The sequence below is a fragment of the Aotus nancymaae genome, unplaced genomic scaffold (assembly GCF_030222135.1).
Source record: "Aotus nancymaae isolate 86718 unplaced genomic scaffold, 86718_ANA_hifiasm-v0.15.2.pri h1tg000053l, whole genome shotgun sequence".
NCBI classification, from domain to species: domain Eukaryota; kingdom Metazoa; phylum Chordata; class Mammalia; order Primates; family Aotidae; genus Aotus; species Aotus nancymaae.
In genome coordinates, this window is record NW_026988467.1 from 28,447,034 (window position 1) to 28,467,194 (window position 20,161).

The 20,161-nt window shown below is 44.5% G+C and overlaps 1 protein-coding gene across 1 annotated transcript in view; it reads right to left on the reverse strand.

Annotated features, from left to right (window-relative positions):
- Positions 1 to 11,832, reverse strand: part of PTP4A2 (protein tyrosine phosphatase 4A2) — a 34,113-nt gene extending 22,281 nt beyond the window's left edge. The window contains exon 1 of the mRNA XM_012439994.3: positions 11,755 to 11,832. The gene's annotated coding sequence lies outside the window, so the exon portion shown is untranslated. The remainder of the gene's footprint in view (positions 1 to 11,754) is intronic.
- Positions 11,833 to 20,161: the final 8,329 nt, after the last annotated feature.

Consider the following 20,161-nt stretch of genomic DNA (forward strand, 5'->3'; position numbering starts at 1 on the left):
AAAAGCTGAAAAAAGGAGAGTGACAACTTAGGTTTTACAAAGGATCACTTTATCTGCTATGTGGAGACATTACAAAAATGGTAAGGGTGGAAGCAAGGAGACTAGTAGAGATAATCGTAGCTTACACCAGAGTAACAGCAGTAGAGAGAATAAGAAAGGGTCAGTTTCAAGATATGTTTTGATGTGGGATTTGTCCACAGACTGGATACAGAATTTATGAAAAAGACTCAAGGCTCTGAGTAACTATAGAACCTGTGGTAAGACTAACTTAATATTCAGAGACTACTCAGACAATAGACTGTAAAATCTTCTCAACCATCAAAGTAGTAGGGAAATTCCTCTGCAAAGTGCTACTGTACCTGTTGCATTTTGATCACTTGGGAAAAAAAAGTGTCTGAAAACTTGTAAACTAAAAAACCTAACCTTTACGAATTAAACACTCATCTTCTGGTTAACTGGTCTCAAACTGAAAATTTAATAATCTCTTATGACCTACTTCCAATTCAAGTATGTTCTATCTATCCTCTCTATTACCTACCTGTTTATCCCTCTACTGTTTCATTTATCAAACTAAAATTGAATAATCTAGCTCCTTGAAACTTAGAAGATTTAAATTAATACTAGTTTCCCTCCCTACCCCGATTGACTACAGTCCTAGGAAATTGATAAAGAGGTATCAATTCAATTCTTCACAAATTAGGATCAAAATGTCAGTAAATATCCCAAAAACAAGATGTTTTCTAACTGTAAAAAAAAAAAAAAAATTCAGGCCGGGCATGGTGGCTCAGGCTTGTAATCCCAGCACTTTGGGAGACTGAGGCGGGCAGATCACCTGAGGTCAGGAGTTCAAGACCAGCATGACCAACGTGGAGAAACCCCATCTCTACTAAAAATACAAAAATTAGCCAGGCATGGTGGCAATGCCTATAATCCCAGCTACTTGGGAGGCTGAGGCAGGAAAATTGCTTGAACCTGGAAGGCAGAGGTTGCGGTGAGCTGAGATCACGCCATTGCACTCCACCTGGGCAACAAGGGCGAAATTCTGTCTCGAAAGAAAAAAAAAATTCAGCCAGGTGCGGTAGCTCACGCCTATAATCCCAGCACTTTGGGAGGCCAAGGCGGGCAGATCACCTGACCTCTCCTGAGGTCAGGAGTTCGAGACCAGCCTGGTCAACATGGCAAAACTCTGTCTCTACCAAAATACAAAAATTAGCTGGGCATAGTGGCACAGACCTGTAGTCCCAGTTTGGGAGGCTGAGGCAGGAGAACTGCTTGAACCCAGGAGGTGGAGGTTGCAGTGAGCTGAGATCACGCCACTGCCCGTCTCAGAAAAAAAAAAAAAAATTTTCATAGTTACTCTCTTGGTTATTCCCACTTTTCCACTTCCTCATTTAAGGAGGGAACTTGAGACTCAAGTTCCAGTACAGAAATCAATAATCCGTTCTATAAAAAGAAATCATGACCTTGATGGTGGGAAAATGTCTTAACATTTCAAAACCAGTAGAAGATACATGGCCAGCCACTCTGAAAGATAAGGAAAGCAGTTAGTCAACAATCGCACCTGTTTCTGAGAATAGTAACAGTTACTCACTGAGGCCCTGTTCCACCCAAATGAAAAGGGAGTGGTTTTTAGATGTACATGTACCCTGGTGATTAACAGCTGTCCTTTTCTAGTAATTTCTACCTCTACAAATAACTATAAGACAAAAATTAAATATTTTCATGTCACACTTGAAAATATTAACTTTTCAATTTTGTACTCCATTTTTCCTCTAAAGATTTGCAATTCTCAAAATCAATCTCTTGTCCAAAAATGGTATTTTTCCTTTCATAAATAAAATTTAAATGCAGGTTTACAGTGCTATGATCAACTTTCACTTTCTCTAAAAAAAGTATTTGAATAGTACTGGTAATCACATTAAAAAATCTTAACAGCACAATCCTAATATTGAGTATTAATCTAATTGTTTTCAATTAATCATTTTAAATTTACATTAAATAGTTCTACTAAATGGATTCTAGTCATCCATACTTTTGTGACAAAAGTATCATGGCTATCTTCTCTATGGTGTTTATATTTAAAGACTTTAGTGTATGTGCATTTTAAGACTCCCAAGCCTCTTTATTATAAAGTTTAAGCACATTCTTTTCCTAAGTAACTCTGGTAACCTTAAGAATAATTCAGTTGCTTCCCCAGAAAGTTAAATCCTAACATTTGTTTTCTTTCCTCCTTCCATCCTTCTTTCTTTAATCTCAAAAGGCTAAGTAATTTTCCCAGAGAACAATTTAAGTCTTAATCATTTTAGTTTCCAACATCACTATACATACATTAAATACCCAAGAACCACTGAATCAATAATTTCATTATTAAAGAAATAATTTAAGATTCTGAACTTTAATTGTAATAAAGCAAATTCAGTAGTAAAAATCCAAAAGAACACCTGGATTCAGCCTGTCAACACCACACTGAAATGTTTTCTGAGCTATATCAGGACAGTCTGTAACAGCTGCAAGTTCCCTGAGGTTGCAAAATAGATACTTGGGAAAGGTTATTTGAATCACCTTTCAAAATAACCTACAGCACAGGAGTAGCATGCAAAGCAAAAACTTCCAGGCTACTGTTTGCATTATTTAAAATATACTGTATTTCAGAACTTAGTAGTTTATCGGTCAGCCTAACTCTTTCATTTCACCATTTTGTCAAATGTATTGAGCATATTTGAAGGTCCTGTTCCAGTATTAACCCCCGAAGAGAGGGAGGGAAACTCTCTATCAACAAGACAGAATAAAAACCACCCAAAATACATCTTGTCAGCATAAATTATTTATTTTGAGCCCCAGAAATTTTTCTGCCGTTCAGGCACTCTGGTCCAAGTTTCCCCTGTAATTGGGTAAGTTACACTTCACTTCCTCTCCTAAACTTGCTTTTTATAAATCACATTATAGTTCACAGATATGTTTGTGTACTGAGTATAATACAAGATAAACAGTCAAGAATCCAAATCATTCTATTTGAAGCTGCTGGTGGCCCTTTTAAAATGTACTGTCTATCTACTGATTGTCCAATTATGGCATATTTTCACAAAAGACAATCTTTAAATTCACAATCTTTAAAAATCACAGTGAAAATATTTCATACTACATATGAACATAAAACAAAAATGGTGAAATACCTCTAAAATGCCATGTCAAGGAGTTATTCTTTACTCACTAGCTTAATTCAGCATGGATTCACCTTCCTTCTCTTCCCAATTAAAGAATGCAAAATTCAATCTTTTTTTTTGAAACAGAGTTTTTGCTCTTGTTGCCCAGGCTGGAGTGCAATGGCACTATCTTGGCTCACCGCCTCCCAGGTTCAAGCAACTCTCCTGCCTCAGCCTCCCAAGTAGCTGGGATTACAGCATATGCCACCATGCCCAGCTAATTCTATATTTTTAGTAGAGACAGGGTTTCTCCATGTTGGTCAGGCTGGTCTCCAACTCCCAACCTCCGGCGATCCGCCTGCCTTGGCCTTCCAAAGTGCTGGGATTGCAGGCATGAGCCACCAAGCTAGGCTGCAAAATTCAATCTTTCTCATCCTTTTCCTCCAAATGTTTACTGAGATGAGGAACACCTCTGAATGATACCAAAATGCAGCACAGCCACTCTGCAGAGATGGGTGCACATCATACAAACACTATCCAGGATCAAGCGCCAAGAATCAACATGGGTGAAAAATACTTGATTGACATTTGTTTTCATATTAACACGACATATTTTAAAGATACAAAGTAAGCATGAGAAGAATGGAGTAGGATTACGACTTCTAAAGAAAGGTAAAACTTTTATGATAGAAAAATGGTAGAAACAGTGAAGAATCATGGTAGTGTGACCTGAGAAAGATGCTTAGTCTTCAGGGAACCCTTGACCAGGTTGAGAATTTCAGAACAATTCAAATGCAATAAAAGCTCTTAGGAATTTAAAAGCAGTGGCCAGGTGCAGTGGCTTACTCCTGTAATCCCAACACTTTGGGAGGCTGAGGATGGCAGATCACAAGGTCAGGAGTTCAAGACCAACCTGGCCAATAAGGTGAAACCCCATCTCTACTAAAAATTTTAAAATTAGCCGGCATGGTGGCACACACCTGTAGACCCAACTACTCAGGAGGCTGAGGCAGGAGAATTGCTTGAACCCAGGAGGTGGAGGTTGCAGTGAGCCGAGATCGCACCACTGCATTCCAGCCTGGACGACAGAGCAAGACTTTGTCTTAAAAAAAAAAAAAAAAAAAAAAAAAAAAAAAAAGCAGAGTAGTAGTAAGAGAGCAACTCTTTGCTCACTGAGAGAGTAAATACTGCCATATTTATGGGCCTCTTCTGATCTACTGAGCAAGCAGCTCCATAATTATCAAAAAACTTAACAAAAATATTCCTTCAACTTACTAAATCAACAGTCAACAGATAACGAGTTTAACTAAATTCTACCTGTTGATGACCACCAAATGAAGATCCCACCTGACTGAGAAAACAATTGAGAATATAGTCTATGACTTACATTTAAAGTACTTTTCACCCAGAAAGACCCAATTTGCATAATTTAAACTAATCACCAAAAGGAAACTTGTTTGTAACCACACATGTGGAATGAAAATGTCACTAGAATCTATTGTTTCTCCATCATATCCTTCTCTATTTGCTGACAAATCCTACTGGTGACTCATATCCTTCTGCACTAACCAGTCACTCCATTCCCTAATGGAAGGCTTTTCACCAATAATGGAAAGTACAAACACAACAATTTGTTCTGCTACTAAAAAGAACACATATCAACATTTGTATATAAATCCAACTTACAAATACTGTGGTGATACAACCTAGTGAATGTTTCTTGTAAAACAGTGGGGAAAGTAAAAAGATGGTCAAATTTTAACAAAAACTAAAGGACAATTGGAAGAAAACAGACCTAATTGTGAATTTGAATTCCTGTCAAACAATACATTAGTTAACAGCCAACATATTTGACCAGTGCAGAAATAAAAATATAAAGTAGTTTATCTGATCTGCTAAAACAAATATATCATGTGTACATTTTATGCCAAAAGAATTAACATTTTGAGAAGAATAAAATTTCAAATAAAAAATACTATGAGAGGAATTAAACACAACATTTCTCTAAAGGTAAAGACTGTTCTAATGTTCAAAATATTTTTTCAAACCAGGCTCAACTAGCAAAGAAAGGGTCACAAAAAAGCCTAATCTTAAAATTCTCAAAAATTTACCTGTAATCCTAGCTACTCAGGAGGCTGAGGCAGGAGAATCGCTTGACTCCGAGAGGCAGAGGCTGCAGTGAGCCAAGATTGTACCACTGCACTCCAGCCTGTTCGACAAATTGAGACTCCATATCAAAAAAAAAAAAAAAGCCAACATTGTGTAATGTAAATTTATAATCAAATGATGAAATTTAGTTTCTAGGCCACTTAAGTGGATGCTGTGTTAACATAACCCGTGGGCAAGAAAATCAGTATAGGTAGGCAAACAAAAACCATCTATATTCAAGTCACATGAAAAATATTGGTACAATCTGTCAACTCCTCATAGTCATTCTTCTGGGAAAGATTTTCATGTCCCATAAATCTACACTGACTGAACAAACAGTGCAGGAAAGGAGTCATTCTCTCACCTGAGTCCTGGTAACTCCACAATGGGGAACCATGAAAAGCAGACAGCCAGCACAGCTGTGCAGCTTCTTTCATGGAGGTAGTGACAGTTTCTGGTTAAGCATAAACCTCTACCACTCCAAAGAACAAAAGATTTTCAAACAATATGCACCTCAGTTCTACACCAAGCAACCTAAAGGCTTCAAGTGCCAAGACAGTGACCAGGGAGTTAAGAGAGCCCACAGAATGAGGTTTAGCCAATAAAACAAAGGATAATGAGAGAAAGCTACCTGACACTTCTATATGTAGTAATAGTTCAAAGATGAAAATGGTGAAAAGAAGGCTGGGCGCGGTGGCTCATGCCTGTAATCTCAGCACTTTAGGAGGCTGAGGCGGGCAGATCACCTGAGGTCAGGAGTTCGAGACCAGCCTGACCAACATGGAGAAATCAATCCCATCTCTAAAACGAAAAAAGGAAAAAACAAGAAAACAGCGAGAAGACTTTTTCTTTTTCTTTTTTTTTTTTTAAGACAGGGTCTCACTCTGTCTCCCAGGCTAGAGTGTAGTGGTGCAATCTCAGCTCACTTCAGCCTTGACCTCCCAGGCTCAAGTGATCCTTCATTTCAGGAAGCTGATCATTCCAGCCTCCCAAGTAGCTAGAACAGAAGGCTCATGCCACCATGCCTGGCTACTTTTTGTACTTTTTGTAGAGATGGTGTCTCTATTTTGCCCAGTTTGGTCTCAAATTCCTGGCCTCAAGTGATCCTTCTGCGTCTGCCTCCCAAAATGGGCCACTGACTGGCCAAGACTTTTCTAATATTTCACAGATTAAGAGACTCAAATCACCATCTCCCAAAGTAATTGTAACTGGTAGCATCCACTGTTCAACAGGTTTAAGTACTTTAAGCCCCCCTCAAAAAAAATTATTCACTGCTATTTACTGATACTCTTTATCTAAAACTTGCGATTTAGCAATGAAACCCCAGCACTTTGGGAGGCTGAGGTGAGCAGATCACGCCTGAGCTCAGGAGTTCGAGATCAGCCTGGGCAACGTGGTGAAACCCTATCTCTACTAAAAATACAAAAATTAGCTGGGCGTGGTGGCACAGGATGTAATCCTGGCTGAGGCAGGATAATCACTTGAACCTAGGAGGTGGAGGCTGCAGTGAGCTGAGATCGCACCACTGCACTCCAGCCTGAGACAGAGTAAGACTCTGTCTTTAAAAAAAAAAAAAAAAAAAAATCAATCTATAAATTTCCTTATCTGTAAGCTAGAAGAATACTACTTACAGGATTATTGAGTTTTAAATGAGATGATACAGGTTTTAGCATAAGAAAGAAATGTGGAAACCGCCGGGCGTGGTGGCTCATGCCTGTAATCCAAGCACTTTGGAGGCCAAGGCTGGCAGATCACCTGAGGTCAGGAGTTCAAAATCAGCCTGACCAACATGGTGAAACCTGGTCTTAAAAAAAAAAAAAAAAGAAAGAAATGTGGAAACCTAAAGCCTGAAAGTGTAATACTGCACTTTACCCGTACCCTAATATCTCTACCATCACCCTATTCAATAAATTTGACTAAGTCTACCATATTAAAACTATGGATCCTGATTCTTACTAAAAATATTAAAGATTCCATCTTCTATTCAACAAATAATAGCACTCAAATAAATCAACCAAACTTAGTTTCACAAAAACTTAAGTTTCACTGTTCCAAGACCAAAAGCTAAAAATGTAGCGACCTGCTCCTCTGCATCTTATTATAAATGCATTTTCTAGAGGCTTCACTGGTTACCAACCCCACTTTACAACAAAAAGGAAAAAGTATAGTCAAACCCTGTAAAATAAATCCCTAAATTTCAACTTTGTGTCTGAAAATTGTAAAGTATTCCTTAATTACTGCATAAGGAAATACTACCTTTACAGGACAAAATGAATAAAAAGTTAATTCTTAAGAAAATTAAATCTAATTTACCTTGTTTGAAATTTTTTTCAAATAAACTATATATGGAGCTTTCACACTGTTTTTTTGTTTTGTTTTGTTTTGAGATGGAGTCTCGCTCTGTTGCCCAGGCTGGAGTGCAATGGCTCGATCTCGGCTCACTGCAACCTACCAGGTTTAAGCGATTCTCCTGCCTCAGCCTCCCGAGTGGCTGGAATTACAAGCACATGCCACCACACCCGGCTATTTTTTTGTATTTTCAGTACAGACAGGGTTTCACCGTGTTAGCCAGGATGGTCTCTATCTCCTGACCTTGTGATCCGCCCGTCTCAGCCTCCAGCGCCGGGATTACAGGCATAATCCACCGTGCCCCGTCTCTCACACTTTTTTAAAGCTATATACTAAAGTATTCAAACATTTACTCTTCCTAGAGCTACAAAGTTCAATGATGTTGAAAATGGTTTCTGCCTATAAATTTGTTCAAATTAAATATTACTTGACTGACTCACAGAGGGAGTGGCCTGACTTGCTGTTCTGAGTCAGAAAATACCCCGTTCAGCAGTTCGAAACTATTTTTCATTTATAAAGGTGTTCTAAAATGCCAGCCTTTTCCAGCTACGAAATCTGTTGCCCTAGTAGAAAGATCTTAGTGGTAATAATACTTTGAATCTGTAGTTTAATTTATAATTAACAAAGTGCTTTCACATGTTATTTTCTCATGCCTTCTGATTTAAGTGTCCCACACAGCTCAACAAAGAAACTTTCATATAGTAACAACTTCTAGTTCACTCTTGGCCCCAATAAATATATTCTCCTCTTTTTCCAAAAAATAAAAAACATAAAAGGCTGCTGCATTTCTTTAATCAGACTTCCCTCACCCAGACATGTATATCCCGGGTGCCTCATAAAAACTGTCTCAAAGCACACACCCATGGGCCCCAAGAGACTTGCAAGGCAGAATCTCCTCCCACATAAAAGCCTAGCTTGGGCCCCAAAGAGCCTCCAGTTAGCATCTCCTAAATGATCCCCTTGCCTCCAGCCATTCAGTCTTCTCCATTAGTTTTAACAGCTCTCCTAAGTACAAGCTGCTAGGTCATCGTGCGGATGAGAAACCTCAATATAAGACGAGCTATTGAGAGAGTAATATGATGTATTGCAAAAATCAAGGGCTTTAGAGTCGAAGACCTGGATTTTTTAATTCAGCACTAATTCTTATTATTTGTGTGACCTGGGACAAGTTACTTAACCTTTTGAGTTTCTGTATCTCTTCATCTCACCACTGTAAATCCATGGGAGCTCATCACTGTATTCCTAGTGCCTGGCAAACAGATGTGATTCAAGTAAGCCAAATGGATGCAAATTAAGACACCTACCACCTTTCTTGTAGTTGTGAGAATTAAATGAGTATAAAAAGCACCTGCAGCACAGTGGGCAATTAATACTAATTAATCCCTTCCCTCGCTAAATAGTAACAATACTATTTACTATTTCTTATTTTTTTGAGAGAGGGTCTCACTGGCTAACTGCAGCCTTCACTTCCTGGGCTCACACAATCCTCTCACCTCAGCCTCCTCCAGGGTAGCGTGAACTACAGGCACACAGAACCACACCTGGCTAATTTTTATATTTTTTGTAGAAACGTTGTTTCACCATGTTGCCCAGGCTGGTCTCGAACTCCTGGGCTCAAAGTGATCCTCCTACCTCAGCCTCCCAAAGTGCTAGGATTACAGGCAGAAGCCACCTCACCCAGCCAAAAAATATAATTTCTGACTTTTAATTACACATCAATAATTTTGCCTGTAATTCTATTATGTTCACTGTCAAAAGGACCACCCTCATGCCTGTAATCCCAACACTTTGAGAGGCCAAGTCAGGTGGATCACTGGAGGTCAGGAGTTCAAGACCAGCCTGGCAAACATAGTGAAACCCCATCTCTACTAAAAATACAAAAATTAGCCAGGTGTGGTGGTACACACTTGTATTCTCAGCTACTTGAGAGGCTGAGGCAGGAGGATCACTCGAACCTGGGAAGCCTAGGCAACAGACACAGCGAGACTCCATCTCCCAAGAAAAACAAAAAAAGGACCACACTATTCTTTGCTTATACTGAAAACCTACCAACTTCTAAGAGACATTTTTTTTTTTTAAGACTGGGTCTTGCCCTATTGCCTGGGCTGGAGTGCTCACTGCAACCTCCGCCTCCCAGGTTCACGTGATTCTCCTGCCTCAGCCTAACCTCAGTAGCTGGGATTACAGGTGCCTGCCACCACATCTCGCTAATTTTTTGCATTTTTAGTAGAGATGGGGTTTCACTGTATTGGCCAGAGTGGTCTCGAAGTGATCCACCCATGTCAGCCTCCTAAAGTGTTGGGATTAATGGCGTGAGCCACCGCGCCCAGCTAAGAAATATTATTTTTTAATTAACATAATTTTTAAGATTATATCAACGTGGGCCGGGCGCAGTGGCTCACGCCTGTAATCCCAGCACTTTAGAAGGCAGAGGCAGGCGGATCAAGAGGTCAAGAGATGGAGACCATCCTGACCAACATGGTGAAACTCTGTCTCTACTAAAAATACAAAATAGCTGGGTGCGGTGGTGCCCACCTGTAGTCCCAGCTACTTGGGAGGCTGAAGCAGGAGAATCACTTGAAACCGGGAGGCAGAGGATGCAATGAGTCGAGATCGTGCCACTGCACTCCAGCCTGGTGGCAGAGCAAGACTGTCTCAAAAAAAGAAAAAAAACAAAAAAAGTTACATCCAAGTGTAAAATCCCTACCAAGTTACTACAATTCACCAAGAATCTCAACTTTCACAACACAAGAATGGGAAAAGTCCATGACAGTAATTAGTCCATTCACTATGAAACTTAAAAATGTCAAGATCAGAATACCAGCAATTTCTCACCATCTTCACCAATACAATGGTGTGCTGGCAAGTGATTCTGAAGACCTGATAATGTGTCATTCTGCATCCTTAGTTTCCTTTTGCACACTCAGCAAGGCATAACCACGCACTTCCCTCTGAAACTACTCTCCATTACAGAGCATGACAGCAAGTACCATATTCCAACTCAGCAGTGGTTGTAGTTTGGTGACTCCAGACAGACAAGCATTGGCTTAATGCCTATGGTGACGCTAGAACTGCTAGTTATTGCAAATTTCTTGACAAATACCAGAAAATAATAAACTAGCCTACAGTTCAATTTACCTAACAATAAAATACTGTTCACCTGAAAAACTAGCAGTACTTTGCAAAAGTTTATGCTTCTGAACACTTTACAGGCAAGAGTGTAGGATCTTGGGCAACAGACAAACTTCTTTTCATCAGCTCTCAGGTCCCCTAGACTAGGATGGGATGGCATTCTTGACAAACTTGGAAATTTACTTTGAAGTCATGAAACTTGGAAGAAAAAAATTTATAGAACAAAAAACCACATCACATCCTTTCTGGGGGGAAAATGAAAATCCCAGAGCCAGAAGATCATTGTGCCGCTGGAAGAGACTTACACCCCGTTTCCTCATACTTGAACCTAAGGACCCAGGGACAAGATGCTCCTGGAAAGAACTCCCTAACCCAACACACCAGGCTTCACTATCGCCACACACAAAGACCAAGGGGAAGGGCCTCCAGAATGCCTGCTCACACACTGGACACACGCGGGCACACCCTGCCACACTCCTGTCTCTGCCACGCATCGTCTCCCCGACACACACCACGTTCTCCCCCTACACTCCCGCTCTCTACCACTCTCAACTCTCGCCTCTCCCACTTACACTCATTCTACTCCCATACCTCAAACCCACACGCTCCCCGCACACCCATACCCTCCCCCTACCCTCACCCACACTCCCCCGACATCGACACTGCCCCCCAGCCCTCTCCCCCGCCCCGCGCTCCCACTACTCCCCCCACAGCCTCGTACGGACACTCAGCCCTGTCCCCCACACACGCCCTCCCTTCACCAACTAACACTCTCCCCCACGCTCGCACAGTTCTCTCCCTCTTCCACACACACGAGCCCGCCCCTCGCTCACCCACCCTCGCTCCCCCGCCCCGGCCCGGCTCGGCTCTCCTTCCGGGGACGTGTCTCGGGCCTGCACTAATGGCTGCGGCGCCTCCCGCCCTCCCCTTCCCCGAGGCCCCCGGCGCCGGCGCAGGGGCCGCCCGGGAGGGGCGCACTCACGCTGGCGAGCTGGGGACTGGGCATTGAAGTCCGGCGGCGGCGGGAGCGAGGAGGCGCCTCTCTCCTCAGTCACCTCGGCGGCGGCGGCGGCGGCGGTAGCGGTGGCGGCGGCGGCGACGACTCCCCCCCAGCCTCGGCGCACGACACCCGGCCCGGCCCGGCGGCGGCGGCGGCGCGTCTCCACGAGTCCGTCTTGCTGCTGCTGCTGCGGCCGCCGCTGCGTCTCCTGCTGCCGCCGCTGCCCCCCGCTGCCACCGCTGCCCTGTGGCGTAGCCTCGCGCCGTACCCGGCCGCCGCTGCCGCTCCAGCCGCTCCCGGACCGACGACGGTTACAGCCCGGCCGATCGCGCCGCCGCCACCAGCGCTGCGCGCGCAGCCGGAACCAGCTCCCGCCGCCGCCCCTCAGGGGGCGCTGCGGGGCGCGGCGCGCGGGGCCGCCGGTCCGCCCTCCGTGCTTGCTGACTGGCTGGCCCGCCAGCTCGCGGGCGTTTGGACCCGCCCACCTGCCCCGCGGGGCGCTGACCCACTGCCCTGGGCGCCTCCCCCGCTCCTCCTCCTTGTGGTTCGTTCCGCTCAGCACTCCCGGCTACGGAAGGCGCGTCCTTGTGACCCGGTAGGGAGGGCAGAACGTGGCCAGGGAAGTCGCTCGCCCACGCTGCGCCCCGCCCATCCGCACCTGGGCTAGGTCGAGGGCCAGTAGCCGAGGTGTGACCCGCAAGGTCGAAGGGCTCTTTCCCGCTCCCAGGCCTTTAGGCCTGGGGCCAGATCCTGATGGGACGGGGAGGCCACTGAGTCCTGTGCTTGGGGATTTCCAACTCAGAAGTAGGAACCTGGGCAGCTCAGTTTTTGGCTGCTCTTCCTGGAGGCCCCAAATAAATGGTGTGTGCATCTTTGCGAAGGATATTTCTACGCCACTCCCCACTCTGCCCACAAGACACATACACAACCTAAAAACGGTCCCTGACAAGCCAGAATTAAGACTTTCAGGATATAGGATAGTGGACAAGTGATTCCCTCTCTCCAAGTATTATCAACTATTGAATGGAAATAATCAGCTACCTCATGAGCTCTTTCAGGATCGACAATAACGTATGAAAACTCTTGAGAAAGGCCGAGACTGGTGGCTCACACCTGTAATCCCAGCACTTTGGGAGGCCAAGGCGGGCAGATCACAAGATCAGAGTTTAAGACCAGTATGACCAACATGGTGAAACCATGTCTCTACTAAAAATACAAAAATTAGCCAGGAGTGGCGGCGCACGCCTGTAATTCCAGCTACTCGGGAGGGTAAGGCAGAAGAATCGCTTGAACCCGGGAGGCGGAGGTTGCAGTGAGCCAAGACCAGGCCACTGCACTCCAGCCTGGGCGACAGAGCAAGATTCCATCTCAAAGGGAAAAAAAGAAAGAAAGAAAAGAAAAAGTGCTTCAGAAAGAGGAGACCGTGAATTTCAAGGTTTCCAACCTAATGTCACCTTTAACGACCCAGATTATAGTAGAGATTCTCAAATGGAAAGGTTTTTGCCTCTTGCATTTGGAAGCTAGCCGGAAATTCTTTGCCAGATCATGTGTCCTGAGTTTTGGTTTGGAAAATGTGGTCACCAGTGAGCTGGGAGGTTGGTTTGGGCCACAGCCAGATGGCAGGCAAAGCGCGGCATTGGAGACTGGCTTGATAGGAAGGGGGATGCTCCCCGTCTCCTCCTGAGAGTTGTGGGTTGGGGAGAGTCTGCTCTTCTGTCCACCCCTGGGAAGTCTTGCCTGCCCAGAACTGGCACCTATCTAGGAAGAAATGAAGCTGTCCATTGGGTGCTTCTCCCCCACCTCACCACCACATCCAGGTTCATCGAGCCCTGCAGGGAGAAGCAGTGATCTGTCATCATTAGACCTTCCCCACAAGGTAGACTTGGGGCATTGCTTCTGACCAGAAGGCTTCCATTAGAGCTTAACAGAAAAAAGAAAGGTCTTATGACTCAGCTGCATCAAGCCACAGCACAGAATCCAGGATGTTCACCACCATCAGGTGGCCCAGGAGAGGGTATTCTAGGGCAAGGCTGGCTAGCAGAGCTGTGTGGGAGGTGAGAGGCCTTGAGGAGCAAGAGGGGCTGCAGATCAGTAGCAAGGCCCTTGGGTGAGGAGCACAGTCTGAGCTATCATTTGCGTTCTGCCTGCCTCCAGCAAGCAGCATTTTCTACTTCCTGGAAACATAGACTGATTTGAAACAAAAAGCTACCTCCTGTGCAAAACTTTTGCTGTGTCTATGGATTATTGATTCTTCTGATGAAATTGCAAAACACCTTATGCAATCCTCTACCATAGTAGCACTTAACACAATATTGTAATTGCCTATTTTCAGATTCTCCTCTGCTTAGATGGATCTATTTTGGGCAGTCTAGCAGATTGTTTCTTTGTTTGTTTGTTTTAATCTCATAGATTGTTTGAGCAAGTGAATGACACTTCCCTCCACCTAGCTCTCCTTCTAGCCCTGAAATAAAATAATGTAATAACAACATTAACAACATGAGGATAAAAATAATGGCTCCAGGCCTGTAATCCCAGCACTTTGGTAGGCCAAGGCAGGCAGATCACGAGGTCAGGAGATCAAGACCATCCTAGCTAACATGGTAAAACATCCTGTCTCTACTAAAAAAAAAAAAAAAAAAAAAAAAATCAGCAGAGTGTGGTGGCACACACCTGTAGTCCCAGCTACTTGGGAGGCTGAGGCAGGAAAATCGCTTGAACCCGGGAGGTGGAAGTTGCAGTGAGCCAAGATCAAACCACTGCACTCCAGCCTGGGAGACAGAGCAAGACTCTGTATCAATCAATCAATCAATCAATCAATAAAGTCTCCAATAACAGTTGCCTTTTTTTTTTTTTTTTTTTTTTGAGACATGGTCTCACTTTGTCACCCAGGAGAGAATGCAGTAGGGTAAACATGGCTTACTGCAGCCTCAACCTCCTGGGCTCAAGCAGTCCTCCTGCTTCAGCCTCCCAAGTAGGTGGGACCACAGGCCCATGCCACCTTGCCCAGCTAATTGTTTATTTATTCATTTATTTTTATTTACTTTTTTTTTTGTGAGACAGAGTCTCCTTCTGTTGCCCAGGCTGCAACCTCCACCTCTCAGGTTCAAGTGATTCTCCTGCCTCAGCCTCCTAAGTAGCTGAGATTACAAGCGCGTGCCACCACACCCAGCTAATTTTTGTATTTTTGGTAGAGACAGGGTTTCTCCATGTTGGTCAGGCTGGTCTCGAACTCCTGACCTTGTGATCCGCCTGCCTCAGCCTCCTAAAGTGCTGAGATTACAGGTGTGAGCCACTGCGCCCAGCATGTTTTTTTATTTTTGTAGAGGTGGAGGTTTTGCCATGTTGCCCAGGCTGGTCCTGAACTCCTGGCCTCAAGCAATCTTCCCACCTTGGCCTCCCAAAGTGTTAGGGTTATAAGCATGAACCACCACACCCAGCCATAGTTACCTTTTATTAGGCATCTACTCTTTTCCAAGTCCTGATTGAAATGTTTTTAAATATGTTATCAAGGCCCAGTACAGTATCAAGCCTGTAATCCCAGCACTTTGGGAGGCCAAGGAGGTTGGATCACCTGAGGTCACGAGTTTGAGACCAGCCTGGCCAACATAGTGAAACCCCCATCTCTACTAAAAATATAAAAATTAGCCCAGTGTGACAGGTGCCTGTAATCCCAGGTACTCAAGAGGCTGAGGCAGGAGAATCACTTGAACCCAGAAGGTAGAGGTTGCAGTAAGCCAAGATCGCCCCATTGCACTCTAGCCTAGGCAACAAGAGCAAAACTCCATCTCAAAAATAAATAAGTAAATAAATCATAAAATGAAATATATTATCAAGTTTAATGCTTCAAAATGACCCTATTAGGAAGGTATTATTACCCCCATTAAGAAAGGGAACAGAGGCTCAGAGAGACAAAATGACAGAAACAGAATTCAACCCAGGTTTGCCTGCCTCTGAAGCCCAAATAATCATGATATTTGTTTCCAACTTCAGTCAATAACTGGTGTCCTCAGAGTAAGCTGGAAACCCTTGTGAAATGCTGAAAAGAAATCTGCCTCTCAGAGAGAAAGGTCCTAGACCATGACACCACTGCCACTTTCCCTTGCCCCCAGGACAGCAGAGAGATGCTCTAACCCCTAACATCCAAATGGCCTCCTGCAGAAGGCTGTGACTGGTTTTACTCCCTGCACGCCTCAAACAGATCAGGAACTGGGCTGCAAGTGCCTTATTACAGCAGGAACTACCCCTGGCAGTGAGTTTCACACATAAGTGCCCTGAGTTTATCCAGTGCTTTGGCTGAAGCATTCCAAGTGCCATTCGCTGATTAATCTTCCCAGTGCTCCTGTGGGGCAAGCTGGCAGTACTCTTGGCTGATTTTACAGAGCATTAGCTCCTTGAGAGCAGGAGCTATGTGGCCCCATCACACACAGGGGTTAGAAAAACAAGTAATGGTGGTTGTGTGGCAAAGAAACTGAAGCTCTCAGAAAAGTGGTTTAGACAGAGGTTGGGAACAGGTGACTGGTTCCCACCCTGGGATTCTACACTACTTCATCTGGCATCTTTGCATTGCCATTTAGTTGTCGTGTAGACTTGGGGAGTTATTTCATCTACCTGAGTCTCTATTTTTCCATCTGTGAAATGGAAAGGTAAACATCAAAAAAAAAAAAAAAAAAAAAGGCCGGGCGTGGTGGCTCACGCCTGTAATCCCAGCACTTTGGGAGGCCGAGGCGGGTGGATCACGAGGTCAAGAGATCGAGACCATCCTGGTCAACATGGTGAAACCCCGTCTCTACTAAAAATACAAAAAATTAGCTGGGCATGGTGGCGCATGCCTGTAATCCCAGCTACTCAGGAGGCTGAGGCAGGAGAATTGCCTGAACCCAGGAGGCGGAAGTTGCGGTGAGCCGAGATCGCGCCATTGCACTCCAGCCTGGGTAACAAGAGCGAAACTCCGTCTCAAAAAAAAAAAAAAAGGATTTTTGAGGACTAAAGGAGTTAGTGTGCTTAACTCACGTATTGAACACATGTTAAGTATCAATAAATGTTAGCTAGTACTATTATTAGGTTGGTACTTGGCACTGTGCAATGAATAAATGGAATGAGCTTTGATACCACCAGCTCTGCAGTGTATTTCAAAATTACAGATTCTGCAACTTACCATTAGCTTTGCGATGTTGGACAAAGGTTATAACTTCACCAATGAACCTTTCTCTTCATCTATGAAATACGATGATAACTCTAAAATAAAGAGCTTGAAAGTACTTTGGTTTGTAAGCTGTCAAGCACTATGCAGACCTTAACTGCAGTTTTAGAAAGAGCACAGGCCTTGCTATATGACTGTACAGGAATCCCAGCTCTGCCCCTTAAACTCCTCACCTCTCAAGTTTTCCTCATCTGTAATATAGGCATGGTGATCACATCTGTCTTGAGGTGTGACAAATTAAGTGATTAAAGACAATATATTTAAAGTAGCTGGCACGGTGAGAGGTGGTCCATAAATGTTACTTCCCTACCCCTAACAAATAAGTCTTGCCTTTCAAGGACCTGAAGCAAAGGAAGCCACAGGATGTGGTGGGAAATGTGTGGAACCAATAGCTGAGTTGATTCCTGGCTCTGCCGTTGTGTGGCCTTGAGGTTTCACTGCCTCTCTAAGCCTTCAGATTCCTTCCCTCTAACACTAGGTATGCCTCCATTGCAAAGTTCTCTCAATACAAAGGAACTACTAACAAATGCACAGACAGGCCTACGGAAAGACCCAGTTGCAAGGAACAACCAAAATTTCCAAGCCCGAAACCAGATGGGGTCACGAGCTGTGAAATAAGCAATCCAGGCTCCACAAAGCTCAGAAGAGCATGGGAGGTTTCAAGCCCCCTGTCTGGACGCTGCCAGTGCACCGGCCTTGAGAAGGTCGAGAGACGACTCAACCCTCCCACAGTGATAATCGGGTAGGAGGAGGCAAGGGGAGGAAGGAATGTACTATTCACCGCCCCACCCATCCCCTGCCTCTAATCTCTCTTCCGGAATTTTACAGCCCTCTCTTACTGGGGCGGGGCGGAGGGGGCAGGGCGCCGGCTCCAGCTGTTTGCAGGAATCCCCCGCCCCTCGCCTATCCGCTCGTGCAGGAAGCCCTAGACTTGTACCCTGAGCCTCTGCTGTTTGCTCTCTTCGGCCTCCCTGGGCATTGGAGCTTCCACTGCGTCCGCTTTTAGGGGAGGGGAGGGAGTGGGGGCCGTGAATTCCGGGAGAAGTCAAGGCTTGCTCCGGGCGTGGGTCCACGGGCGGAGGGCTAGCAGTCCCGATGCCTGGAAAGCTTCGGCTGGGGCCTGAGTGGATGGGAATGCGGCGGCCTCCGCGGGATCCTTCCCTGGGCCGATCCACAGTCAGGATCCCCAGCTCCACCGTCTTCAAGTGGGACTGGATTTCGGTCAGAGAAGAAAACGACTTCGGGAACTGGCAACCAGGGAGAGGGAAAAGTTGAGAAACGTGACTCAGCCTCCTTAGTTCATCTTTCACATGGGGCAACTGAGGCCTGCCCGGGACGGGGAGCTGCTCTGGGCCGCACTGAGCATCAGCCGGGGGACCCTAGGTCATTCCCTACCCGTGGAGGATTGGTTGGTTCCAAACCCCTGCGGATCCCAAAATCTGCGGATGCTCAAGTCCCTGTTATAAAATGGGCCGGGCGCGGTGGCTCACGTCTGTAATTCCAGCACTTTGGGGTCTGAGGCGGGAGGATCACTTGAGGTCAGGAGTTGGAGACTAGCCTGGCCAACATGATGAAACCCCAGTGTTTACTAAAAAAAATACCAAAATTAGCCAGGCATGGTGGCGGGCACCTGTAATCCCAGCTACTTGGGAGGCTGAAGCACTAGAATCTTCCCTTGAACCCAGGAGGCGGAGGTTGCAGTGAGCCGAGATCACGCCACTGCACTCCAGCCTGGGCGACAGAGCTAGACTCTAAAAAATAAAAAATATATATAAAATGGTATATATTTGCATATAACCTAAACATATCCTCTCGTATACTTTCAATCATCTCCAGATTACTTATACATAATACAATGTAAATGCTATGTAGTTGTTATATTGTATTGTTTAGGGAATAATGACAAGAAAAATGTACATGTTTAGTGCAGATGCTTTTTTTTTCTGAATATTTTTGATCTCTTGTTGGTTGAATTCAGGAATACGGAGGGCCTACTGCACTTGGGCGTCTGGCACTGCCCTGCCTTCTGGGTTCCATTCATAGCATTTCCTGATACCTTGTGACTCAGTTTCCCCATTTGGCAGTTGGAAAATAAAAAGGATTTATTAATAACTGAAACTAGAGCTGTTGGAAGTGAAGCAACAAGTCTTCCTACACAACAAAGGAATTAGGAGGTAATGATGTTCACAGCTGACATTTACTGAGCATTTACTATGTGCCGGGCACTATTCTAAGCACTTGATATGTATTAACTAATTTAACTTTCATAATCCTAAAGGGTGGGAATTCTTGTTATCTCCATTTTACATTACTATTCCTATTATTACTCTATTATCCCCATTTCATGGAGAAACTGAGATAAATAACAGTGAAATCATTTGACCAAGGTCACCCATCACCCAACTGGTAGTATATGATAGAGCCAGGAGGATTTGAACCCAGCAAATATTTTTCCAGGGCCCCACTCCCTCAACCACTGTGTGTCTGCCTCTCCTAATAAGAATGTGGTTACAATCTACCACGTTCTGGATGTTGGTCTAACAGTGTGAACTCTTTTCATTATGTCAGCCTCTTTCAGAGTGACTTAGATTATCTGTGCCTGTATAAATGTTTAATATATGCTATCTGACCAGTGATAATGTTTCTACACACTGGAACTTCAAAGTACTAGCTTAAACAGGGCAATCAAGGTCACATGTGAAAGTGAGGACTCCTTCCCCAATGGTGCACAGCTTTCTTTCTTTTTTTTTTTTAATTTTTTTTAGAGACAGGGTCTCGAAGCGATCCTCCCACCTCAGCCTCCCGAATACTGGGACTACAGGCACATGCCACAGTGCCTGGCACAGTTTTCTTAATTCTGCCAAGTGCTATGGCCAGAATCTTGACTTTCCCACCCATAGTGGGTGGTCATTTTACCTAGTGACAACCTCGAGTACCCGTCTCCACATCGATGATCCTAACTTATCTGCTACTGTGTTTTCAAGGATGCTGAAAAGGTCGTCCTGCCCACTCACACATATCCCTTCCCCCTACATGTGTAGAAACTGCACAGTTGGAGGTTTCCTTCTTGGTTTGAAGCCAAAAAATGATAGTTCATCTTTTGTTAAAATGCAAACATCACAAGAGAAAAATAAACTGGGCCTCATCAACTATTTTCATGTAATAAGAATGACATTACCAGATCATGGC